Source organism: Nycticebus coucang, chromosome 6, assembly GCF_027406575.1.
Source record: "Nycticebus coucang isolate mNycCou1 chromosome 6, mNycCou1.pri, whole genome shotgun sequence".
NCBI lineage: Eukaryota > Metazoa > Chordata > Mammalia > Primates > Lorisidae > Nycticebus > Nycticebus coucang.
Window position 1 is genome coordinate 83,449,120 of NC_069785.1, and position 10,210 is coordinate 83,459,329.

At 34.2% G+C, this 10,210-nt stretch overlaps 1 non-coding gene across 1 annotated transcript; it reads left to right on the plus strand.

The window, feature by feature from the left end:
* The first annotated feature begins 9,695 nt into the window (after positions 1-9,695).
* On the plus strand, positions 9,696-9,801 carry LOC128589420 (U6 spliceosomal RNA). Its single transcript, XR_008381002.1, has one exon. It is a non-coding gene; the product is annotated as a U6 spliceosomal RNA (small nuclear RNA).
* The last annotated feature ends 409 nt before the right edge of the window (positions 9,802-10,210 follow it).

Below are 10,210 nucleotides of genomic sequence, written 5' to 3' on the forward strand. Positions count from 1 at the left end.
TATCTCTCTCATCTATCATCACCTTTCTATCTAATCTCAGCAGAACAGCCAGAAGGTCTGAGCTTCCATTTCTACTTTAATGAAATGGGCATAACACTTCGTATAAAGCAGCAGAGTTGTTGTCGAAGCTAAACCAGTGTAAGCAACGTAGTAAAGAGCTTGCATATGTTAAGTGTGAATCAGATACTGGATTTCATTTTCTCTGAAGACACTACCAAAACATTTACATTCTACAGGCATTAAATCTTTCATAAGTATAAAAGCATTGCCTTAAAATAATTTTGATAAGTTCATTTTAGTTCAACCAACATTTGAGGGACTCTAACTTAGGCCCTGTGATTGAGTCTCCTCATCTTAAATATTTCAACATTAGAACAACAGAAACACAAGTACCACAGTCATGCAATTAATAACCACATAAACAAATATAGGTAAATATAATTTCTTAAATATAGTCCTTATAAACCAGGAACTCAAGAGTACATAATTAAAATAGAGGAGTTTCAGGAATGAATTTCTTTGGATATATATTTCTGATAAGTAACACTGAAATTAGTTTCATCATTTTCTAATGCTTTCTGAGGAGGGAAAAGCCATTTCCTTATTGATTTTTTTTCATTCTTATGTGTAAATGAAGTAGAAATTAACATGGTTAGTTTTGTCCTACAACACTTTCTTCAACCTTACTATATCTTATTATGCTGAACCTTTTCCTTTAATATCAGCAGCGATGACTGTGGCCAGAAACACTGATCTAGAAATAGTGTTAATTATCTGCAGCTGCACGGGCAGCAAGGGCACAGAAAACACTGGGCTTCTCGCTCACAATATGCAACAACAATGAAAGAAAGACCCCTCCATCATCAGCAACTGTAGATCTATTTCCCAGGTAACAATATAAAAAACGGATCATATTCAAAGCCTGGAAAACCCCTCATATGTTCTGTATTAAACCATGCAAAAATTAGTTATGTTACCATATTGGAAAACTGCTACAGTTAATGTTCTTTCTCATTGTTCATAAAATTAGTTGGTAACGATAATGGTAACAAAATTAGCAAAAGAACTCAAGTATCACGCTGGTTTGAGGCCAGTTCTTCGCAGAGGAAAAAGCCATGATTCCACAATATCCAAACATAACATTTATGACAATTACTATTTGGTACTATTTGGATGGTACCCCACCCTCTACATTGGCAGTGGGCCTCACAGTTCGTGCCCATGAGGGGCCACACTAGTTCTCTGATTTCAGAAAACAATTGTGTAATTTAAAGCACTAAGGAAGGAGACAAATACGAATCATTTCAACAAATCCAAGCCAAGGGCCTACAAGTTTCTTAAAACAATTATTACAGACCGCAAATGAATGCATATTTTTAGACTTTCCTTTTCTTTATATTCTGGAAACCATGCATTCGTTCATTCTTGCATTAAGTTTATTTTAAAATATTTGTTGACTGACTTTCCTGGCCCTTCCTATGCACTCCCAACAAATACACACAAGGCACACAGAAGAAGACATTTAGATTCAGTATATGTACAGCAATCATTTCACCTGGCCAAACTCTTTCTCAAAATTTTCTTCCCTAAATGTTCTGCAAATGGCTGTTATACTGAACTCAAATGGTAAGATCTGAGTAGGAAGTAGGGGATGAGATGGGGACCTTACTTCGTGGAACGTCTGAGGAAGATTAAAGTCAGACAAGTGCAGTGAGTATCATGAGATGAGAAGTTCAAGGTTGTAAGGTAATGGAGAAACGGCTATGCTGTCTAGTTTGGGGAGAGGAACTCGGAAAGGCCTTTTTCATAAACAGGACTCCCCCTGAGGAATCAGCATGTTCTACTTCCTTCCTCTTTTATGAAATCAAGGAAGAAAAATAAGTTGTCCCTTTCAATGGAAAAACTGTAGCAATTTCTAATCTAAATTGTGTTTAAGTGGCCAATATTGATTAATTAAACCCTCTTTCTCTGCTTTTTTTTTTACCACAAATCCAAAATACATACACAATCCTTAAATCTAAGAACTACATTAATTATATTAGTAATCTTTATTGATCAAACTGCTTGGCAAAGTTCTTTTTTCCCTAAGTGTTTTATAAACATTCACTACATACTGACATCCTCAAGGCAATTCAAGCACATCAAATATTAATCTTAAAATCAATTCATTGGAAACTATTTATTTATTGAATATAGAGTAGATTGGGTACATATTTTAAAATAGACTCTATCAGAAAAAGGATAAGACTAAATACTATTTACATAAAACACTGAAATCTACCCACAAAAGCATAAATAGTCTATCTCACCACCCCAGCAAAGGCAAAGCTATCAGAGGTTCTTTGTTCAAGATGCTTCAATAGTATATATTAAGGAACATTGAGTTATTGATTTTTAATAGTTTTTATCATGTAAAGGAAAGTTTTTGTGGTCTTTTTTCCCTCCAGGATTTGTAGCTAAGTTTTTGTTTAATGGTAAATCAGAGAAGAAACAGGGAGATAGAAGGTATTAAATGTGTGTTGATAGAAATCCTTCCCAGCGTCTCTGAACTCACTAGAAAAGAGGGTTTGCTCCTGTAGGAAATGAACTGACTTGATCTCTGCAACTTAGGTGAGAGATTGTGTAAGAATTCCTTTGACACCAGGTTTTTATTGACTTTTCAAGTAAAAATGTTCACTCCCCCAACATACACATATTCACATACTAATCCTTTTTAAACATGATGATTAATTAACAGGAATTTCAAGAAATTTAGAATCTTAAGGAAATACACAGAAAAATGAGTTTCTAGCCCTAAGTTTTTTTAATCTCTTTATAACATTAAAATCATAGTCACCACTGACTGGGGCTGTATTACTGATGACTGCTTCAGACTTTTTTGGCTTTCAGTGGTATACTGGTTTTATAAAATCATTATTTCCAAGAGATCCTTTACTCCTATATATTTCTGAACTGTTGTTTCTCTCTCCCTTTCTGTCTTACTTCCACAAGTGTGTTATTGATAGGCCATGATTCTCGGTCCTGAGCAAACACATTCCCAAACCCTCTACTTCAATTGCAACAACCTTCCTTGGAACTTGAAATCCACCACCATAGACTTAGCATTATGAAATAAAGACTTCCACTAATCCACTTAGCATGCAAGAGGGTGTTCTGTGCTTTTACATCGATGTAACTATAACATTTGTTGTTTTCTAGAAATGCTACTTAGATTATCATTTTCCAATATTCTTATTCTCCATTTGCTGGTGTATTCAAGTAACAGAATTTACATGTAGTACACTAAAGTGAAAAATCTATTCTCTGAGAATACCTAAGCAGCAAAGTTTCCTTGCTCATTGATTTTAAAGCCACACATAAGTAGGTCCACTGTCATAGAGAAGAGTATTCTCTCAAAGGAAATAACCTTACAAAGTCATAGTAGAAATGAATACGCCTACCTGCTTCACTTCTGATGGTATCATGTTCCAATTCTTAAGATGCAGAACCAAACTACATAGGCTATTTTAAAATTACTGATCCTCCTCAATACAGAGCCCACCTTATAGAAAGCAGTGTTGATTGTTAGACACAGTGGAAGCCCTGTAAGTTGACCACCCAAGGGACTGTCACAGACCGGTCATCACACAGAGGTGGTCCAAGTAAGGAACTAGGCTGCTGTACTGATACATACATGTGGTGCATGTCCAGTCTGTGAAAATTAGGTTCATGTAAGGAGGCGGTCAACTATGGACGTTCTAGTGTATTTGAAATCCTTCCTTCCGTTGCAAGAATTTTGTGTCAGCCTCCTGGGGACAGTCGCAAAGGACACAAGGGTACGGGTGCTTCTGAAAGAATGTGTCCTGACATACTCCACTACCAAATCTCTATTTTGTTGACTTCTAATTTCTTTTTACGAACATCAATCCATTCATTTTTCTCCTAAAAATTTATTTCCAATTCTCCTCTCCTCTGAGGGAAATAGAGGTGTTTGAGTTTCAATAAACAAATATATTTAGAGGGTATCGAACTGTAATTATTTCTCAAACTTGAAAAAGTACAAATATCAAGATGTAACATTTTTATCCTATCTTTACAAGATTTGCTTTATTTAATAACATATGCCTAAAATTCTAGATTCTATAGTAATTCTGACTGACGACAATGTTTAACCCAAGTGGGCCAAGCTTCTGAAACTGTTTCTTTTTTTTTTTTTTTATTAAACCATAGCTGTGTACATTAGTATGATCGTGGGGCACCATACACTTAGTTCATATATCGTTTGACACATTTTCATCACACTAGTTAACATAGCCTTCCTGGCATTTTCTTAGTTATTTTGCTAAGACCTTTACATTCCACATTTACTAGGATTCACAAATACCCTTGTAAGATGCACCGCAGGTGTAATCCCATTAATCCCCCTCCTTCCCCCTCCCTCCTCCTCCCCTCCCTTTCCCCTTTCTCCCTATTCTTAGGTTATAACTGGGATATAGCTTTCATGTGAAGTCCTACATTAGTTTCATAATAAGGGTGAGTACATTGGGTACTTTTTCTTCCATTCTTGAGACACTTTACTAAGAAGAATATGTTCCAGCTCCATCCATGTAAACATGAAAGAGGTAAAGTCTCCATCTTTCTTTCAGGCTGCATAATATTCCATGGTGTACATATACCACAATTTATTGATCCATTCGTGGATCGATGGGCATTTGGGCTTTTTCCATGACTTAGCAATTATGAATAGGGCTGCAATAAATATTCTGATACAAATATCTTTGTTACGGTGTGATTTTTGGTCTTCTGGGTATATGCCCAGTAGGGGGATTACAGGATTGAATGGCAGATCTATTTTTAGATCTTTAAGTGTTCTCCATAGAAACTGTTTCAATAAAACTGTGCATAAAAGATTAACAGGCACTGACCAGTATTTATTCTCTGCAGTTACTCCTGGCAAAGAGCACTCTGCCGTTGGTGGAATTTAATTCAGCAATGTTTACCTGTGTGTAAGCCTCCGATGACTAACGCAGACTGCCATCTGAGGATCTTGAGCAATGCACACTTTATGACGACTACATTTCATCTTTAAGCATAGATCTTTAGCTGGATCTAAAGCTAAAAAAAGGGAAGGGGAGTTGTACAGAAAATATTAAAATCCGTTTCTGTGGAAATGGGGACACATAATCCCATCGAGCACAATTTGATTATGCAACTTACATAGCATTTAGCCATAAAGTGTTACCACACTCCTCTACTACTGAAGAAGTTAACAAATATTTGCACTTTAGTCCCACAGACTCCATTCAGAGGCTAATATGCACATGCCTCTAAGAGCAGACAAAATGCAATCAAAACAGAAACTGCGACCAAAACTCTCTATACTTGCTGCTACCTCTTCAGAAGTAAAAGTGAAGAAATCAAGTTGGACTATTTTTTAATAGTAGAAAACTATAATCTAAACTTCTGCTTTCCATAGAGAGATACTGGTGGGAAGAGAAGTTAAATTAAATGAACAAACAAAAATATGTCAGTGAACATTAATGAGTCTTGGATATTCAAGAAAAGCCCACAGCTGTGTGTGCTTCATTCAGTCGGCTGGCTACATGTCATGGTGAGAACTGAGACGCTCCTCTCGTCTCTAGACAGTGTGTGAGCCTGAACACAAACCTCTGTCTGGGGGCTCCAAAACCAAGACTATGTGATATGTTGACATTTTTTTTTAAAGAGTTATATTTATGTGTAATTCACATACTACACAATTCACACATTTAAAGTTTAGAATCGAGGGTTTTAGTTTATTCACAATTGTAAAGTTATCCCCACAACTTTAGGATATTTTCATCACCATGAAACCCTGAACAGTTCTCTAGCTATCACCCCTTAGATTTTCTCCCCATCCCCAAGTAGTACTAAACAACAACTACCCTAATTTCTGTCTCTAGAGAGTTGCCTATTCTGGACATTTCATATAAATTGAATAAATAGTATCTGTGGTACTCTGTGACTGGCATATGTCATGGGACACAATGTCTCTGGGGTTCAACCTGTTGCCACAGGACTGACTACCTCACTTCTCTATACACTCGAGTGAACTACACTCCAGTTAACGGACATACCACATTTTATTCATCTATTCACTAGTAGACAGGCATTTTGGTAGTCACCACAAGGCCACTGCGATAATGCTGGCATCGACAATTGTGTGGGTCGGTGAGAGGTGGGTGTGATTTACTGATGAGAGAAGCCAGATTAGGAGCTGAGCACTGGGAGTCCATCTGGACACCTGTCAACATTACCACAGAGATACAAGGCAAGACACAACCTGGAAAAAAATTAGAGCATGAAGAAAAACGGAACCAGAGGAATGTGCTTTTAGAATAGGCAGAAAAATAGGGGAGGGCCAATGTCTATCCATGGGACAGAAAATGTGGATTTGAGCATATATATATATATTTTTTCTTTTTTTTTGCAGTTTTTATTTTATTTTTTTTTTTTTTCAGCCGGGGCTGGGTTTGAACCTACCACCTCTGGCATATGGGGCCAGCACCCTACTCCTTTGAGCCACAAGCGCTGCCCTTGAGCTAATATTTTTTAGATCTTAAACCTTTGCTAAACTCAAGCTGGTTTATAAATCAAATTTACCTTTATGAATATGCCAATCCTAAGTATATTTAGTCACTAGCCTAAAGTGAATTATGTCTTAAATATCAATAAATTTACATATATACATAAATTTGTATTACTTTATATCTATACTATATATACTTCATATATAATATACTTATATATAAATTATAGTATATAGTATAGATATATAAGTATAAGTATAAAAATATATTATATATACTTATATAAGTGACTGGCACAATATAAGTATATTATATATACTTATATAAGTATATATAAGTATATTATAGTATATATAAGTATATTATAAGTATATATAAGAATTATATTATATTATATTATATATAAGAATATATATATAATATATATATTATATATATAAGAATTATATTCTCACCAAATTGCAATTTGTATTCAGAGACTGGTTTGTCATATTTGTATATCTCCCAAAAGAGTGTTATAAGAATTAAAGAAGATAATAGTTAACCAAATTCCCTAGACTTTTTATGTTTTGGGTACTGTCACATTTGCAGTCACTCCAATTTTTCTCTTTTTTATTCCCTTTTCCCTTCTTTCCTCTATAATTAACAAGTTGAAAGGTATTTTGTGAGACTCCAGAATATGGGATACTTTGCCGCCCGAGGAATTATTTGTCTTGCTCTCCAGATAAAAGGATGCAGCGTTGTTGCTGTAGATTTCTTAGGTCAAGAAGGGAAAAGGGAAAGGCAGGAGCTGTGGTCAGCAAAGAAGAAAAGCAACACCACCACATAAAATGTCTTATTTAGATCGCATCAAAGCCTTTTGCAGTCATTATGAACAAAATAACTCTTCTTCTCATTACTTATTCATTCAATTAAATAATATATTATTTTGAAATTCCATCTTTACTGAGGCAATGGATTTCTAGATTGGGAAGCTTTACTTAGGGGTCGGTCAAAATATAATCATTTGATCTTCAAAACATTAAAATCTTCCTAAAGTTTTCATAACAATAAATTTTAAAAGATGATTGAAATGTATTAATTTAGTTTTGAAGATGTTTTAACACATTGTCACACTAGAAAATATTTCTTTTTTCCTTTGGGGTCACCGTGTTTTATGACAAAAACAGAATAAAAGTTTCAAAAACAAAATGATCCTAAAACGTACCTTAATGAAAATGTAATATAAAAACATAAAAATTAGTGATGTAAAGGGTAATGTGAAAACTTAAAACAATAGTTCAGAGTGCACATGGTAGTGAATGTGTTAATTTAGCTTTGTTTTTCTTTTTCTTTTTTTTTTTTTTTTTGCAGTTTTTGGCCTGGGTGGGTTTGAACCCAAAACCTGCAGTATAGGGGGATGGCGCCCTATTCCTTGAGCCACAGGCGCTGCCCAGCTTTGTTTTCCTTTAACGTGGGCAGGTCACTGAATATCTTCACCCTTTTTCAGTGTTCTTTCTTTGGACCACTCGGATTAACTTTAATGAGATCACGGATCATTCATTGTTCTTGTTGTTTACATATATTAGTGTTTGTTACAAAAGATAAAGCAAAAAAATGAAAGATAATGCCTGAAGACATTGATTGGCAAACTACAACATGAGTTTATGGTCTGAAAAGATAAGTGAAAGTCTGTAATTACAATGACTAATAAATGCCTGTAACTAATAACAATCGAAATAACATTCTTCAAAATGTTGTCAGGATAGCTTATTTATTAATGGTAATGTCTTCTGTTGAACTATTCACATCTTCATTGAACAATTTTATCCTTATTGTAGTTAATCAAAAATTAAATGCACGTATTTATAATATTCTATTGAGAGTACATTAAAAATTTATTTTAAGTATGCCTCAACAAAATGCTGGTAGACTACACTTATAACTGGTTGTGTAGGAAATATTTTAGTATACCAGAAAAGGTGGAGAAATATTACTTTTAAACTAAAATTGTGACTAATTAAAAATCTAGCATGAAAAAGTACTCGATTATACTATCAAACGATTTTACTTTTGAATTAACAAGGAAAGACTATACTTTCAGGGATCATTTCTATAGTTCATGAATTAACAAGGAATCTGAGCTCTAAATACTGTAGTGTAAAATGAGGATTGGAAATTATAAAAAAAACCTAAATTATTTAGAATGCCACATATGGCTTTATTCTCTGCAGTGCTCAGGGTGTTTGCCAAATACGATCTGAATCTATAGGCTACATTGCTTAATGACACATGATAATGAAGGACTTTCAAATGATTATTAGAATTGGTAGCAAGGAGCCAATTTTGAAAAGTTTGTGTTTGACACGTGTATTAAGGATAAAAACAATTTACGGTTGATAACCAAAATATGAGAACTGACAAATAACTTTTCCCTTCTCTGATACTCTGCTTTATTGCTCTGAATCCTATATATTATGCATTTGTTCTTGTTTTTCTTTCCAACCACAAGCATATAACTTCTATTGAGACTCATAATCATTTTTGCCCTGTTGTTTTATTCAAAGGCCAGAAAGAGCATAAGACACGGTATGCAATCTTGCATTTCTGAAATAATAATAGGTATCAAATTATGAGTTGAAAATAATATTTTTCCTTAAGAAATTAATCATTTTTCTATCAGTATGGAGTCAAACTTTTTCCAGCACTTTAAAATCGACTTCCTTAATTCTGCATAAACTTGGCTTGAAGCTGGAGGAAAAGATGGAAGAGATAAATATTGAAAGACACTTGCTGAGTATTTCTGAAACCAAGCTCCAATAACTTCTCCTACCTCTTATATGTGTATGGACATATAACTATATACACACAGACTTATAAGCAAATATTTACTCTCCGGATATGCCTTATTTCATATCTGCCAATACTGAACCTAGGGTGCCTTTTTGATTCAGTCTGGCAGTGCACCTCCTTCTGTTTTTGTTTTTGTTTTTTCTATACTCTCAGATGCCCGTGGCTTCTTTCCCTCCATTTCCAGGTTTCTCTCCTCATTTCTCTCTTACAGAAATAGACATAGTTTTTTATGAGTGGCACAATCCACTTCATCTCATTACTATCTGTTGTTTATTTCAACTCATCCTTTATCTTGGGAATAGAAAGCAAGAACAGTTCCTACTTTAGAAGGATATGTATTAAAACTTTAATGATATAGAGAATATTAGCTTGTTCCCTGTACAAAGATGACAAACTAATTCACAATACATTCCATATTTTCCAAAATGCACATATAAATGTGCACAAAATTATACAAAGAGAATTGGAGTTAAGATAGTATTAAATGTCCACTAGAATTTCAAGTACATTACTTAAACATTCATTTTTAATTCAATTTGTTAATATGTTGGTTAGGACATTGCATCCTCATTTATAAGTGACATATGCTTGTAATTTCCCCTTTATAATAATACATTTCTTCCAATTTTGATCTCAGGTGTACCCAGATCAAGTAGAATGATTTTGAAGTATTTCTTCTTTTTCTATTGTCTATCAGATTTGGCATGATCTGTTTTTCGAAATTATCTTTTACTTTTATTTATAAATATTAGTTGTCTATTTTTTGATACTTAAAAAATAATAAGAAGAAATTAACTAATGACTCCATATTGAATCTCAGAGTCAAAGCA